The following is a 17,749-nucleotide window of genomic DNA, read 5'->3' as shown; positions in this document are numbered from 1 at the left end:
CGGCAAGATGATAGAGGCTAACGATGTCCTTGTGTCGTTGTGCTATTGGCTAGAGAACCAGCTGATCTTAGACAGCTGATATCAAGATTGACAGCCCCAAACAATAGCGACAAGGAAATAATGTGTGCATGCATGAGGAGTGACGGCAGATGTATGGTAAATAAGCTACGGGCTTAGGCATGCATGAGTATAGTCTTCCTGTCTGAACTTACGCTAGAGCTTCATTTCATGCTCAACACAACCAGTGTGTCATGTCAGCATAATGAAAGTTAAGGTGACTCACGCAACAGATACGCTCTCATTTGAATCTCACTGTGTAGCGCTTCGTGTTGACTGTTCAAGAGGCCGGCTCACACGTCGCGTTCTTCTGCGTTAGCGAGCTAACGTTGTGTTGCGGCACGCGCGCGACCCAAGCTCCTATTTTTCAGGGTTGCTCCCCGAGTATTAAAAGTAGTTCCAACTTCTCGGAACGCACTAAATGTCTCGAGGAGGAACAACCAATCACAACCGGCAGATACGTTTAATCTCTTCCATAAATATATGTCTATAGTAAATGCATAGAGGAGTTAATCATTTTTAGTGCTAACCCAGAGCTTTACGATATATGTCCCACGGACTATTTCACTTGCTTCACCCTTTCCTTCAAAGTACGTCACAACCATTTATCTTTGCTTTGACTTTAGTCGGTTAGGCTTATTGCTGATTTAGACGCAGCATTAAAAACGGGCCCCTAAATGCTTCCTCCAAACAGAAACTGTCCTTCCTGCTGTGAGTTTAGATCCGTTAGCTCTTAGCTCTGTTAGCCAAAACACACCGTGGGACTCCCACAGGCCACCAGCAGCTTATCGCTCTCCTCCACACCGACATGAAAACATGTCCACCGTTGTAGTCGGCGCTCAGTTCAGCTCGTCAAATGTTAAGCGATAGTTTATATAAAGACATACATGCAATTGTCTTATCAAATCAAGAGAGGAACAATTCGTAATCCTAAGTGGAAACAATATCCCAAACTAAACCACTTACGTCCCCTACCTGTTGTCCCCTACCTGTTGTCCCCTACCCGTCGGTTAAGATTAGTGAGTCGGCAAAAAAACAGTCAATAAATTGTCAATAAGCGTGAATCACTGCTGCCACAAGAGGAACATAGAGTCGTAAATGAGCACAAAAGAATATTAGGCCGATGGCACACATGCGCACACACAGGAGTGAAATACATTATCTCCCGGTGGAGATAACAACGTTTGCAGGGAAAGACTCGATTCATTATTTCCTCCACAAAGACCTACCCAGCCCACCAGACAAATGCTGCACACGCTATAAACTGTCAACCAGCATATTCTCCGTGTGTGAGTCTGTGCACACTGCTGGATCAGGTCAACGGGTGCACCGCTAAATCTCCTGCTGCTCCATATGGACCCATGTTCTAATATTTACCATTAGTAAAGTGGTCAGCTCAGGGTTTTTTTTTTTTTTTCTGAAGTTTTGTTCACAAAAGTGCTTTTGACCAGATGTGTGGGCAGCACATCGGCTTGGCTTTTTGAATGGAAAGTGGGACGGGGATTCAAAAAAGCCATTAAGTTATGTCAGTACTACAAAGATGGCCTGTTTTTGTTGGTTTGACAGCAACTAAGGAGCAGCACTGTGGTCACAAGTGTGCGTTCACACTACAAAAGAAACATCAGCCGTGGGGGCATATCGGTCCACCTTGCAGGAACCTGCCTGAAATTCAAAATGCAGAAAAGAGTTTCTTTTTGAGGACCCATTGACACGGTGTTTGTGAAAAAAAGATGAGCTACACTTACCTTTGCAGGAATATGCTACTGCTGTTGACTCCTTAGCTGGTAAACTGGATTGATAGCTGTGTGCCTTTTAAAATCTATGTGTTGGTACTGTAAGTAGATCCTGTATACTCGTCACAATTAAAAGAATTATCCACAATATAAGACGTAGAATTAGACTATTCAATAAAATATCTCATGACATATAGAAGAGGAAGGTGCACAGTATAGTGAGTACATGCTCACTGCCATGAAGGTAAAGTGTCACAAATACAACTGCAAATGTGTCACTAGGTAAATGTTTGTTATTTTGGTTTTAAGTCACATGGGGGCAGCATAACGAGCCATAAACTCAACATTGACTCAAACATTTCCCTTGTATTAACACACTCCGTGGACACCGTGCAACATCGTAATTTTTTTTTTTTTAAGTTTCTAGTCACCTGAGGACATTTTTGGCAAATTTTTTAAATGAAATGAGTGTCATTGTCAGTTTGATTTTAGTCAACTGTCTGTATTGATTTGTACTATCTCTTTGCAGTTATAAACAAAACAAAACAATCGGTAACACATGTGGATTAGTCGGGATGGAAAAGTGTGCATTTGCACCAGGGACGTGTGGTCAGGGGAGACAGAGCCTCACCACCTGACGTCATGACTAGTAAAAAACAAATAATGCTAAAATAAATATTAATATTAATATTTCTCTACTGATCTGTGCTATAAATGTAATTTCTGTATGATTCCAATCATTTCGAGCATTTTTATAATCAAAATCGCTGAATTAGCGCATGTCCTGTTCAAACAATGAGGAGACACGTGAGGTGAGGCAGCGACCAGCTGTGCCTCACCTCAGACTGTGAATCCTCACTATCTGGGTTGGGCGCGTGTCTTTTTCTTTCTCATTGTTTGTCACCACTGTAATATTTGTAGACTCTTTTATTATGTGTCCTTTCTTTCCATAGAATATGTACTGTATTTCACGTCTGTGTAGAACATATTTAGTGTTGCTGATCTGACATTAAACCGCAGTGAAAAAGCACAGCGGGGCAAACACTACCTCTGCCTCACTGAAGGGGGCGAGCGAGAGCCCACGGGTCGAGTTTATGCTTGTTCTGTCGTTGCTCTTCTTCTACACTTCTACTTCTTCTTCTTCTTATATTTTGCTTTGGCAACAAAAATGTACGATTCTATATCCAAGCTTATAAATGTCTCAAAAAACAGGGAAATATGACCAAATCAACAGCAGTTCAACGTCGGACAGGTGAAGTAACCTCTTACGTGTTTGTTGTTCTCTTTATACATCCGGGGTTGTTGCGCAGATTATCGAGGGGAATCTCACGATTTTCGCGGGTGGCGCTCGCGAGCGTTCCGCTTCTGAAACGCTCCCGGTGGAATCAAACACGTACTTTAACCTACGTGTGTGTAAAGAATGCTGATATGAAAAACAACCAGTAGTCAATGTGCTGCCAATTGAATGGCGATTTAAGCTTCTCTATTGGGTTCATATGTTTGTAAATCTGACTTATGTAGAGTCAGAGCCTCACCAGACACCAACCTCACCGCACGTCACTGATTTGCACAGCATCCTCCTCCAGCATCCTGCCTCTGTTCTTGGTTTAATCACGTACTAAGAAAACAAAAGAAGTGAAAACACATTAAAACAAATCCAGAACCTAAGATCAGGTCAATCCAAGATGAACGTTCCCAGTGCTTCAGAAATGGTAGTTTGATGACCTACAACCAACCATTTAAGTAATTTATGGAGAAACTTTTTTTTTTAGGTGAGCCAATTTTGGTGAACCCTGGTTTGATTGCTGCGTATTGCAGCGACCGTATTGGCCAGGGTTAACGTTCCTGATTCTGTTGTACTTTTCCAGCTTCTTGAATCAAAAAAACATCTTTCTTTTGTCGGCTCGCAGACACCGGGGCCCTACGAGAACACATTACAAGGCCTGCGCTTCCACCTGAACCCTGGCTTTGATTACGGAAAAGAGCAGGTGTGAATTAAGCGAGTGCAACAGGATAGCTTCCTCTGAATAAATGCATTTTGATTATGAGCAAACATTGCCCTCCTTTGGCCCTCATTATGCAAATTAGGAATTGTATTTTAGGGGAAGGGAAGGGATGGGAGGGCGAGGGTGATTTGTTTTGCGAGAGGATTTTGTGCAGCCTGGCAGTCACATATTGTTGATTAACGGACTAATGGACAGGCAGCAGAGTGGGGTGAAGTAATTTCATACCAATCACTATTCATTACTTAATGAGAGATGATGACTTGGGGCACTCTCCGGCTCCAACGGCAGCAAAAGGCAAAGTTGATGAATCGTAATAAAAAAAAAAAAAATCATATCATTATTTACCTCTTTAAATTCACCGGGGCCAAGGAACGTAATTAGGAAGCACACGGGAGAAAGATGGAACTTTTTCTCTTTTTTTTTTCCCCAGCAGATAGACAATCATTTATCATGACTTAATAGGATTTTTTTTTTGTTTACAGCCAGAGTCTTTACCTGTTGAACCGAAGCATAATCGAATCAAGTACAACGGTAATATAGTTCACTTTTATAATGCAGCTCTAATGTGCGGCTTCCCATTGACTTTGGAGATGAATGAACCAGAAAGAGTCATCTTGTTTAACAATTTTAACTCAATTACATTTCACATCATTTTTTTTTTATTTGTTAATGGCATATTATTTCTGGAGTTTGTGCGCTGGATAATGAAGTGCCTGTACTCTTACAGCGATGACACATGGGGACATATTTATTATATATATATATATATGCTTGAAATAAACAATTTTGTCTGTTGGTTAATGGATTGATAAATGTAGCGGAGCTAGATTTTCGGTCGAACAATAGTATAATGAAAACATGCTTTGTTGTGCAGAGGTTGTCGGCAAAGTGAAGTACACAGAACACTACAAAATGTAAATTGTACGCTTTATTTATTTCTTCTCTTAGCTCCACTCCTGGAGGCCATCACTGTGTCTTATTTGATTTCTAGTGAGTTGAGGTGACTGATAATGACAATTTGTTTGAAAGTACACATCAATAAACCTACTTCCGAATCGAGATGCCTTTGCCTCTGATGCAACAAGATTATTTTCATTAATAATGAATCCATGTATTACTAGGTTACAGCTAGTTTAGGTCATTTTCAATACGTGTTTGTTTGTTGCTAGTTTCTCAAGATTACCAACTAGCTTAAATGACTTCTGCTATAAAATGTCTTAATGTGCCATAACTCAGTTTCTGTTTCCTAGAAGTCTTCAGGCGTGGTGTAGTTTGCTGGGTTTTAAAAAGATGTTCTGTTTTTATGTCCCCATTTTTTTTCTTTTCTTTTTTTTTGAGAAATGTGGTAGATTTTATGGGATTTTGAAGCAGCTTTCATGTCTTTCCTGCAGGTTTATATGATTTTTTCTTTCTTTTTTTCGGAGAACTATGTGAAACTTCAGCAACCGAGGTGCCCAGAGGAAGTGCCAAAAGTGCATATGGTCCAATAATCTAATCCATATGGTTGAAGTTATCACTCATGTAAACATCCACTTAAATATGCTCTCTCATTCTCCTCACAGTGTTGATCTATCATTACTGAACAGGTGCTGTTTGAATAGAGAACTGTGGACATTTTTGAGCTTGTTGAATCGCTCTTCTCCCCAGACAGTTGGTGTGTGTGTGTGTGTGTATCTGTGTGTGTGTGTGTGTGTGTGTGTGTGTGTGTGTGTGTGTGTGTGTGTGTGTGTGTATGTGTGTGTGTGTGTGTGTGTGTTGGTCTGAAAAAAAGAGGGAAGAAAGTCATATTTCTGATCACTTCACCAATGTGCAATATTCCACAGTGGGAGGGAGACAGTCCGCCCACACCCGGATTGATTTTGTTCACCACAGTAGATCACATTGCAGCCTCAGTAACTCTGAATTACTCTGCCACAGTATTACTCTCTCCGAGAACTCCCGATGTAATGACGATCACCCCCGCTTTCACAACTGTATACTTAAAAAAGTTACCAAAATCAGTATCAGTAAAGACATCAGAAATGATCGTACATATGAGGTACAGTATTGAGTAAGAGACTTCATCTATACCTACAGTATAACGGAGACAATGATGTAAAGTGTAAAGCATTAACAATGGCCGCTATTTGTCATTTTTCAGCTTCTGGGTTATAACCTCAGTGTTGCATGCAAATTAGCATTTCTACAGGTGTGTCTTGTGTAATAGTGCTCTGTGCTTTTTGGCCCACGGGGTTGATTTATTCATGGCAATACCACAAGTGGCCACTGGGATGAATCAGCAGTAATATGCATCCCTCTCAGTTAGAGTCAATTCTATGGCATCTGAATTGATAATAAAAGACAAATGTGCTTACTAATGAGTTATTAACCATGCAGCCCGTCCTCATACCCACAATGCAACACTCGTACCTTAAAGAAACAGGCCAACGAGGCTCTTCTTGACATTTACCATTTTGAATTGTTACACATGTAGGCTGAGAAGATCTGTGTAGTCGGCATCTTTTCTTAGTGTGCGCACAATGAAACGCACACAGACTTCGCTCGGTTGGGCCACCCAGGTATGTAAGCGGCCGACTCCAGGAAATTTGGCGACCCATCCTAGCTTTTTTTTTTTCTGTCATCCGTCAAGAGAGGAGGACGCCATTCGTGATTGATTAACTCCGAGGACAACATCCCCTCCCTCTACCTCCGCTGAAGGGACTAGTGATGAATCGCACAAGCTCCGCAGAGAAAGAGATAGAGAGAGACGTTTTTCTGGTATTACGTGAGAAGACCCGTACGCGGTGGAGCGTTTCAAAATGGGTAAAAAAAAAAAATCGTTCGCTCTCCCACCGGAGAAGCCATATCCGTGGGAAACGCTGATAACCTTGTAAGCGACGAAGTCACATAGTGACATTCCACCGTCCGAGCAAAATAGGTGGGGTCAGAAGCCTGACGGCGTAGTGACTACTCGCAGGGCTAGTTGGGGAACTGCTGTTGCTTTTTTTTTTTTTGTGTGGAGCAGTTAACGCTACGAACAAAAGGAGGTTGAATAAAAGTTAATTGTGCAACACAGTAAACGACGATAGCGTCTTCCATTTAGGACTCTCTCCTGGTCCTCGTCTCCTAGGCGTTGTCCGACATGCTATTTGGTCAAAGTTGTTGAATTCCATCGGAAATTAATTGATATCAACGTATAATGTTGCTGCTTAAATCTTTGTACTGCTTCTAGTCTTCCAACCCACCGGTATGTAGCCAAAAAGCAATCGATTAGTATCAGACACAGTGGAATTTGTAGCCTGTAATCCAAAGCGCCCCCCCCCCCCATCATCTAGTTAAATAAACAGTAGTTGATGGCATAAACTTGGCATTTAACCGTTAAAACTTTAAAAGCTCCATATTGAGTTAGCAGCAACTGGTACCGGCCTGCATGCACTCAGCCATCTTCACTGAAGTCCAGCTCTCTGCAGCAGTACAACATTCTGACATCCTCCCACTGTAAGATAATGAAAAATTCATCACCATTGATCTCCTCCCTGTTGCAAATCTTGCATAACGTTGACTCTCTTGAACGAAACCGTCCACATCTTTATTTCTGTTATTCACTCTTTGTCCTACCTGGTCGCCATTAAAATGTAACGCTAACAGTTAGATGCCCCAGCATCAAAGCCGCTGGCGCCGCTTCTACTCGAAATGAGATGAGGGCCTCCTTTCAATTAAAACCGACTCCTGACTGCTCTTTGTTGGGCATCCTGTTGTTCGTGAATTCCCCGTAACCCTTTCATCACCTGCTCCTCATTAATTCGCCTCACAGGCTTATTTTTAATTTATTTTTTTCACTGTATCTCTCCTTCTCTACGACACCGTAGGGTTAGAAATGCTAATGAAACAGAGTGGTCACAACAGGCCGTTGTCCGCATCCGATGCAAGAGCGCGTAACGTGGGCTCCGGCTCCCCCCCCCTCCCTCCCTTCCACCGGCAATTCCAGCAGGTCGCTTTGCTCCGCATGCACCTCCTTTCAAATTCACAAAGCGGGACTATCTCTCCGTCTTCACTGGAATCCCTGCTGGATGTGAGGAAGACGGAGGTTTCATGTTTTAAAAATCAGCATTTTTTTTCTTCCTTTTTCTTTTTGCAAGCATTTTCTGCCGACAATGCAAACGGCTCCGTTCCGGATCGACGTCGCACGGCCATCCGAAGAGGACATTTAAAAGCAATCCGTGGTCAAATCTTTTGTCTCGACTATCTTCGCAGAGAATCCGCATCTGCCGGTGATTAAACGGCTCAGTAGCTTTAAAAAAATTAGCTCAGAATCACATTACTTTTCATTAATAGACTTCTCCCCCATAGTCTGCAGTGACAAAACTGTATCTCTGTAAAATGAAAAGAATGAATAGGCCAACTTCTCAATTCAATTCTGAAATTTAATCAAATTGCCAATTAACTGTATTAGCAGGGGAGGCTACAATTGATGGATCCTAGATGCTTCTCTTGTTCTTGATGAAACTGTAACGCAGTTGAAGTCTTCTGAGGATGACCTTCGTCTACTAATCTGCCAATTATTAACTTTGAATAAGACTTTGATGCTTAGTTATTTACCTGCAAGTGTGCAGCTAAATATCCATAGATTATGGGAGGAGAGCGTTTGCAAAGATGAGGCGAATTTGTGTCCCGCGTCTTCTCTTATAAGACGTCCCGCAGAAACGACCACCCCAGCACATCTACAGAAACCCAGGCAGCTATGGACGCCCATCCTAACCCCATCTGTCTCTCCATCCATCTCAATCCACCCTTCCCCCACCCAAGCTCCCTGTGTCAAAAAGGAGCCGGACAAAAGCATTTAATGAAAATGAAGAAACGGTAATGATATGTCATCTCACACTCACGCTTTCTTTGCGGTTGACCTTTTTGACATCACTTTCCAGATGTAGAGGAGGGAACACTTTAGTCTGTGAAATTTGTAGCTCATTTTGCAAATTTAGTTTAGTTTTTTAATTTAGTTTTTCTACGTCCTCTTTAATAATTGTAATAATCTAAAACCTCAACCTTTGTCTCTGGCTTTTGCCATTTTATTCAAAAGACAGCCTTGTGTTAACTACAGCTCCCTTCTGAAATCCCTGTCAGCAACGAATCAAAACCTCAGCGAAAAACAAACTCTATTATACAGCAGTGAGCAAGAACTGTATCCAGAGAAATAGCTGGACTCATCAATATCAGATCTGTCTTATCTCTAAAACCTTTTGTTACATGTTCTGTTCATGATGATTTTTGAAGTTTGATCTTTTCAATCACCTCTCTTGCTCTCCTACAAGGTCCGATATGAATGTCTTGCTTCTATTATTATGCAGTCATCAATTTATCAACTTAAATCCTCATTGTCAGTCTTCCACCATATCTCCTCACCAGTGTCTGCAGCCGGAGGCTGGCCTTCAGGGCATGGGCGCTACAGCGCCAACCCGTTCTCACTCCCAACTTGTCAAATACCAACACTGTGGACCTCTGCTTCTGATACCGGCTCACAGAGGCTCCCATTAGCATCTGTATGAGAAGCATCGGCTTTTAACTTTTAACATAAATCCAATCGTGTCAGTATTGGGCGGTGAAAGGCTGAGCAACTGACGTAGTGGAAAGAGGGAGAGACTCTGTTGATGGATGGTTGGGTTAAAAAAAAAAAAACCTGGACTTTCACCCAGGAGACCTGTGTGAAACCAAGTCAGTGTTACTTACGTAACTTACAGAGTTCGTATACCTACAAAAAAATGAATGGGCTGTAATTTGTAGATATCCCACGGAATCAATGAATCCACGTAATCATCAACCGGGAATTATAAAGGCCGCAAAAGCGCCAAAGAGGGCAATGGGAGTGGAGGTGGGATGGGACGGGTTGGTGATTCGATCCCCGGCTCCTGCTAGACACTAGTCCCATGTCAATGTGTCCTTGAGCAAGACACTTAACCCCAAAAATGTCTCCCGTAGCTGCGCCTACGGTGTGTAGCTAGATACTGAATTGTAAGTCGCTTTGGATAAAAGCGTCTGCTAAATAACCGTAATGTAATAATGGGTCAAACAAAAAACGGTCTTTCAGCCAGAAGACCTTCATGCTCTGTGTGAAACGAGACGTCGACATTGATTTATTTGCCAGGTAACTTTCACACTAAAGTAACATTTTTTCAACCCAAACTCTCGCCTCATACGCTAGTTATGTATCAAATGTTCTTATTTTAACCCAAATCCAGATCTTTTCCTAAGCCTAACCAAGTACCTTTGTTGCCTAAATCTAACCAAGTAAGACCTACAACTTGGTAAACCTACCTTGGAGTTGTATTTTGAAAAGACGCCTTATGTTCAATTCGGAGACTGACCATGGCGTCCAAAAAACTGACGCCAGAGGGAAACCTAGAGCGGCGTATCGTTTGACGCATCGGGGCGCTGACCAAGCATCGCGAGTTGGGAGTGAGACTGTTATGTCAAGTTAAAGGAGTTTACAACGTTGTTTGCTTCCACACAAGAAAGACAAAGGTTGAGACTACAGGGAGGAAACACAAGTTCACAGGAATGAACCTGGAGGACAAATGTCGGGCGAGAAAAGACTCGGAGGAGTTGTGTGATTGTTCAGAGGAGGATCACGGCGGCGCCCCCCCCTGACATCTAAAGACGCGTGGTTGATTCCCGAGAGTCCTAGCATTGCTCCAGATCGGGAGGCAGATCCTGATGTTGGGGGGGGGGGGGGGGGGTGGGGGGGGGGGGGGGGGGCTGTGATGTTGGATTTGGATGCATTTCAGAAAAGCACACCATATGCACTTGTCACAGAGTGGATAATCCCGAGATATGCAGGATCAAGGTTAATCTGTCGTTAAAAATGAAATGGATTCAGAACATATCAAGACACAATATCTCTCGCTCAGCATGTTTGGGATTTTTGCCAATGCAGCACATTTTGTTGAAGGACGAAAGTCACGATGGCTTACTTGAGAGTCCACTCATAAAGCCGATATGGATATTTTTTTTTCCCGGCACAGTACATCCTCTTTCACCTTTCTGTCGTCGTCTTTCTTTCGCATGAGAGAGTGGACCTTTGCAAGGATCATCTATCATTACATGGGATTACCATTTCTTTGCATGCAGGGATCTCTTGGGATTACAGGGAGATTAGTTCATATTTATTTTTTTTAAACCCCCCCCCGTGCCAGATCTGCCTTTATCTTTTCCATCCGGCAGTTTTGGGGTAAGATGCTGAATCTCCACCATCCTCAATGCTTCTCATATATTGCATTTCTACATCCTCAGCCGAAAAACCTGTGATTTGTGAGCTTCTTTTTTTTTCATTCCAACGATTTCAAAGAATTCCCATCGTCTTTTAAAAGACCAAATAAATGTCATATATCTCATTCTTTCCATATTTATTTTAAATTAATTAACCAAACAAGCTTCTAAATTCCCCCAAGACTCGATTGCCGTGGCTTGTTCTGTGTCCCTAAGGCTTTGAATAAACATACAGTAGCCGTGCTGTGCAAGAAACAACACGCCATTAACAATGCAGCGAGCTATAACGGGCAAATGGCAAGGTCGCGTTCTCATCACAGTGTCGTTGGGGAATCGACATATTACATGAAATAAGCAGGGACGAAGGTGACGAATTAAAATCATGTCACCAAAAGTGCGTGTGAAGCAAAAATGGAAGATAATATCTCATTTGCTTCTTTAAGCGATGTAAAACATTGTTATGACTATTTGCATTCTCCCACAGAGTGAGAATAAAGACTGGCTGCAGGGGGGGAAAAAAAAAAGCTAGCTTGGCTCCGTATGAAATGAAAAACCACATATCAACACCATTAATTAAAAGGATGAAGAACATATAATGGGCCACAATTATGAGAATGAAACCCAGGTTAAAAACACAGGATTTCCCTTGTTTCTGGTGTTTTTATTTCTTTTGTTTTAATTGTTTTAAACCTCTGGCAACAAGGCTTTGGTACAGTCAATGCACCCAGCTGTTGTTTCTCAAGAAATGGTTAGTTCCGTTTCTATTCACATCAGAAAACAATCACCCCACGTTGTCCTCGGTGAGCTTTAGAGGTGTCGGTAGGCATACCTACGCTCAGGTCTTTGTGCTAAGCTAGGCTAATCGTGTCCTCATCTTCTGCGAGCTCTGCGACCATCTCAGCCCTTCCTCTCCTACACGAGTACTTTAGTTTTGAACATATTCTGAAGGTTTCTACTATTTATTCAAATATCGGATGAAATGTATTCGCTAGCTAGCTTTAGCTAACTGTTGATAAGCTAACGTTATGTTGATGCGTGTCCAGTTTAAATAAGCCTCGTGTGCAGAGCTCTTTGTAACATTTTGTTTGTCCAATGGAGCTCTAAAGAATGATCTCGTCTTTGTCTATTGTCAGTGTTTAATTGATGAACCCGAATGTCAACTGATCGTCAACAATTGGGAAGTGAGCGTATGAGTTTTGCGTTATGTGTCTGTGAGTTGGTCAAGTAAAATCACAGTGTGATCGGACAAAACGTGAATCTTCGTGGTTAACGTTGTAAATCAGACAAAGTCAACGAAGACCTGCATCGGACACACAACTTCTCTGGGGCGACCCGTTTCCCCCTGACTCAATACACGACACTGCAATCGACATCAAATCTTCTCATCTTCTGGAAATAAGGCAAATAAGCATATTTCCCTAAAATGCTGAAGCATTTCTTTGAAACTGACATTGTTTTCGACACAGCATCAACCGTATCCTTTCCCTCTCTCTGCCTCTTAGCGTCTCCCTGTCTTGACAGCCTGTCGCCCCCACCCTCCCTTCACACACACACACACACACACACACACACACACACACACACACACACACACACACATAGATCTGGTTTCAGGATTCACTGACCTACAGTCACAGCACACACACCAACAGAGAAATGATATGGATGTGGCCGGTGAAGTGTGTGTTCTCCGGCAATGCTTCAAAATTGGCGGGTATTTGTCTGAATCCCTTTTTTGGAAGTCGACTTGTTATTACCCAGCACCAGATAAGGTTGGTCACCTTGAGGAAAGGTGAAAGCAGAAGTTCAGTTCATGGACTTCTGAAACCATGCGATGATTTTCTTTCTTTCTTTTCTTTTATTGCTGCCCTGATTTTCTCATTTTTGCTCATCAGAAAGTTTTCCTTTTGTTCTGGAACTACTTACTGGAGAGATAAGGAGGCATCTTGACACTTCACTGCCAGTGAGGATGCTACAGTAAATGTTAAATGCTTCTGGATCGATACCGTTACCTATAGCTCCTCACTGCGCCGGGTGTCTCTCGCCGCTCTGCTCATTAGACATGTGTCTGACCTCTATAGGCTTACATCAGCTCCCTGGCAGCCAGTGGAGACAGCTGTTAGCCTGCTTTCAGCACATCTACATCCACCTTCCTCTGCAGCTCCCCAATCAAGCTCTACAAGTGCAACAACAATCTGCTTAAACACAATGCAATTAGACAATCTATCACAGTTTTAAAGGGCACCGTGTGAACGTTTGTCACATATTACCGACACACTTATATTACAGACAAAATGGCTTCATTGACGAACCTTTTTTGATAGCCGCAGACTGTGCCACATACCGGGGGGGGGGGGGGGAACAGAGAGTAGTAGCACCATCTGCTGGAGAGACTCCTCATATCAGACAGTGAAATGGGAGAAATAATTATGACATCTAATATTGCAGTGTATGTGAATTACATATGGAGGATGCTCGAGGACCTTAGTCTGACTGATTCATGTTCTAAATGATTGATAGAAGAAGACATGTCTTCTCTACCAATTAGAGCCCCTCCTTACATTCTACTCCTCTATGAAGAAAGCACTGATAGACATCATGTTGGAGAATACATACAACGTTTGGAGTAGACATGAACTTTTGTCCGAGAAGATCTCAAACCAATAGTAATAAGCGGAATTGTGTTTGAAGAAGATGGAAGTCCCCTCGAAAACAGGCTGGAGGAAAACAAGGTTTTTACTGTTTCACACTGATGTAAGCGACAGGACAGCTGCGATGTGGACATTAACCAGTCGGGGGGGAAGGTATACTGTAAAGACGTCATCGAGATGCATTATGGGCATTATAGGATCTGGTGTTTTTGTTTTTACTTTGACCCACAGAGACTAAATGTCCGGTTCTTTCTAACCATTCTACCTGAGGGTCACCAGCGATGGATGCCCAAACCCCGTCCATCCGCCACTTTGATTGTTATGGCTTGAACAACAGATCTTTATGATCCCCCGAATAATGAAGCCTAATGATTCTGGTGTGACGTTCACATTTTGTGGATTTTGAGGGGGAATGTTGCGACTGACTATTGGACGGAATTTGGTTACAAAACATTCACGTTCCCCTCAGGAAGAACTGCGATGAGTCAGTTCAATCCATTTATCAAATACCTTGGTTTGTTAGCAAACGCTTGCAAAACATATGGCATCTTCTTTTCATCGTGTAGCAGTTGGAATAATGGTAATGTCTAGCCAAAATGGTTGATTTCCAGGTAATATTCTCCGTCTGCAAACAGCATCACACCCAGAGGTCTCTCCTTAGCATCATGACAGGTTCAGTATTACAGTCTTAAAACACTTTCTTTGAGATATAGTATGATATTGAAATGACGAGACGGAATACAAGTATAGAAAGTGAGTTGAGAAAGCCCCCAAAAAAAAAAAAAACAGTAAAAAAAAAGGATTTACAGCCCTGCCACCCCCATTATGGTCCCTTTGTGTTATGGAGCAGTACCTTACATTAAAAAGAAGTCTAGTCTTCACTGTCTGCTGGTCATAATAATGAACTGCACTTCCTTTAGAAAGCATGAAGCCTACTTTGTGCCGGGGGGGGGATATTGTTCTCAGTCCAAAAAAAAATACAAAATAAAAAAATCCTCCAAACAAACGGAAGATCTGTGGTGCTTTGGTTACCTTTGTAGCATCCTTTACTCTTCCAGATAACCCCCCCCCCCCCAAAAAAAAACACACACATCATCAAAACACAAAAGCCTTTATTTCAGACAGCACTGAAAGTCCACTTCTGCCGTATTCGTGTCGCTTCATCTTCCTGATGTTTAGGTGTGAAATCCTGCACACCAGCGTCATGGGAGATAATGAGACCGAGTGAGATCTTATTACCTCCCAGCACCGACAGTTTCATGCGGCAATAATTACTCCCACCGGCGGCTTGCTTATTGACGATGCCTGCCCAAAGTATCACTCTGGGACTAATGGTTTCCCTCCTTCAAAAAGGCAAACAATGGAATGAACACCGCTTCAATCAACCCAGAGTGATGGATTTAATGACAAAATCATTTTCCCCTCCGCTTTACGGGCGAAGGAGGAGGAGCGACGCATGCAGAATAAGATCGGCCTCGGAGGGGACGTGTTTGTGCGAAAGGCGAGCTGTAAACAAGAGCGCCGCTTTTATCTGCTGTGATTTCATTGCGTTTGATGATAAGTGAATGTGACCGACCAATTGCTGTTAACTTGCAGCAAATGAAATGCATTACTATGTGTGTGAGCGCAGTTCCCTCATCCGTTTTTTTTTTTTGTTGTTTTTTTTTCACCGACGACGGAGTGATGTCTTTAGGGTCGGAGGTGGAAAAATGAGCTCTATTGATTTCAGGGAAGGGAAGAGAAAAGGGGAGGGGGGAAAGGCAAGTGGAGGGACTCCAACTAGCCTCTGTTGGATCACGAGTTCAACATGCGGTGACAAATGGAGGGCGGAATGAGAACGAACACCCTGAAATCAAATTGAGTATGGATTGTTTTGGCCTAGATTTATAGCTCTGGGGTATCCCGAACCTGGAAGTCATAAATTGATGCAGTTGAAACGGGGCGTCAGTGGGGGATTGCCGCTATGATTCGTTTACTGCGCGCGTTATCGACGGACAACACAAATGGTGAGTCATTGTTGTCCCACAACAGGGGCTCGTTAATAGAATATACACAGACAGAAGTTAAAGGCCGTGACAAATCGGCCTCTGCGGACCCCCCCCCCCTTGTGTGGCTCAGTGAGGCAGGAAACAACCACATACCTGCACACACAAGCACCGCTCAGGGGGACCGCTGGCGCCGACAGGGTGACAGCCTGGGTGGTGGGACCGGTACGCTGGTCCTGCAGGTGTAGCGTTGCGAAGCCATCGGGTCCTTCGGGAAAAGTCACCGGTTTGTTGTGAGATGGAGCAAATAAAATGTTGAGTAATTACACGAGACTATGTGGTGCAAAATTGATTAACGCGATACACTGAAAGATACTTGAAGAGAACATAAAACTGCGATTTTATATTGTGCTTTTTTATTTTTATTTTTGATGGATAGTGTTGGTATCCGTCATTTTGTTCTGGCAATATGTTTCTAATAGTCAACAAATCCCATAAAAGAAGAAACATGGATTCATGCTACGAACAAAATACCTTGATGTATCGTGTTCCACTGTGCCGTCATACGCTCACTAGATGTGTATTAATCCGCGAAAGAAAATAGTTCCCAACATCCTGTTTGAGTAGCATTTACTAAAAAAAAAACATTAAGCACTTACCAGTGAGCCGCAGACAGTCTGGGGAAGCATTTAGAGACAGTTTATTGTTAGTCATGGTTTATTATAAAAGAGGAATAAAAATAAAATGTTAACAGTTTTTACATTTTTTTTGCAATATACCTTCGTATTTCAAGAATTTCTTTTGCCAAACAAAGCACGTTTCTGGGGGGGTTTTTTCCCTTCACAACGTGAGATCTATTTCTGTAGTTTCTGGCATCAAATCCCATTGATTATGATAACATCTTATCTGCTCGCTGCCACACTGGTAGATGAGGCTTACCAACTCAATCCAACGGGGCGGCATAATCAGACGATGAGACGGATTGAAAACGAGTCCACGTTTTTTGGAAGCATCTTCCATGTACATGGTTGTAAATATGATATATGGCTTATGACAATAGCCAATATTCCCTGAAGCAAGATACAGTATTAAGGAATTGCATGGATTTTTAACATCACTAGACCTTATGTCCTTATGTCAGTTGAAGAAGACTGAAGCTCCTTTTAAAAGATGCCTTGCCAACCCATTTGAACAATCCAATTTAAACTTCATAGCCTTTCATATAAAACGAAATTTACAAAAGCAAAACTCTGAAGTCCAACATGTCAAAGAATGCAGCAAGAGGTCGCTCCCCACCCCTAGACTCCACAGGGAGAGAGGATTTAGGGTAAACCACCGAGTTCACCTGTGTCACTTCTTATAGCCTCTCCCTGTCCCGGCCGCACACACTGAATGATGTGTTTTCATGCGTTTTTGTTTGGTAATCTTGACTCGTTGTTTTTTTTATTGTACGAGGGACGAAGAAAACCTGCTTACCTGCAGCTTTCTCTGAAACTGATGGTTCTTCAGACAAACTTCCGAATGTTAGATCTGTTCAACAGGCAAACGCACCCATAAGACAAAGCTATTCAGCAATGCAGTGATGGTTCATTGAAAGCTAACTACCTGAGAGGGTCAAATTTAACACATTTATCTATTTATTTTAGAAATAGCATCTAATTTAATGATCTGTTATGGTGGAAATATATCTGTAAATTTGGAAATAAAACAATCACTGATGTCACATTTTGGTGTTTCTATATATAATGCTTGACTTTCTGTTTCTTTGGTTAAATATTTTCATATGTGGGCTTTCCCAAAGAAATATTGATATATGTGATATAATTGTAAATATATATATATAAATGATCCAGTCTCAATCGAGTTCCTAAGTCTCTAGATAAAATGTCTTTTTTTTTTTTTTAAAGTGCAATAAATATTTTATATCTGACTATGGAAAAGGTTAAACCACACATTTGTGGAGCGAGAGGGAAATGTCATAATTGATAGGAATACTGACCAATATTAGAAAATGAAAACAATTTTATCAAAGAGGAACTTAAAAACAGGCAAAACCAACACAAAGAGAGAACAAG

This window comes from Cebidichthys violaceus, unplaced genomic scaffold, assembly GCF_023349555.1.
Source record: "Cebidichthys violaceus isolate CVI_PGR_0920_01 unplaced genomic scaffold, fCebVio1.0.p SCAF_50, whole genome shotgun sequence".
NCBI lineage: Eukaryota > Metazoa > Chordata > Actinopteri > Perciformes > Stichaeidae > Cebidichthys > Cebidichthys violaceus.
This window is presented reverse-complemented; position numbering follows the sequence as displayed.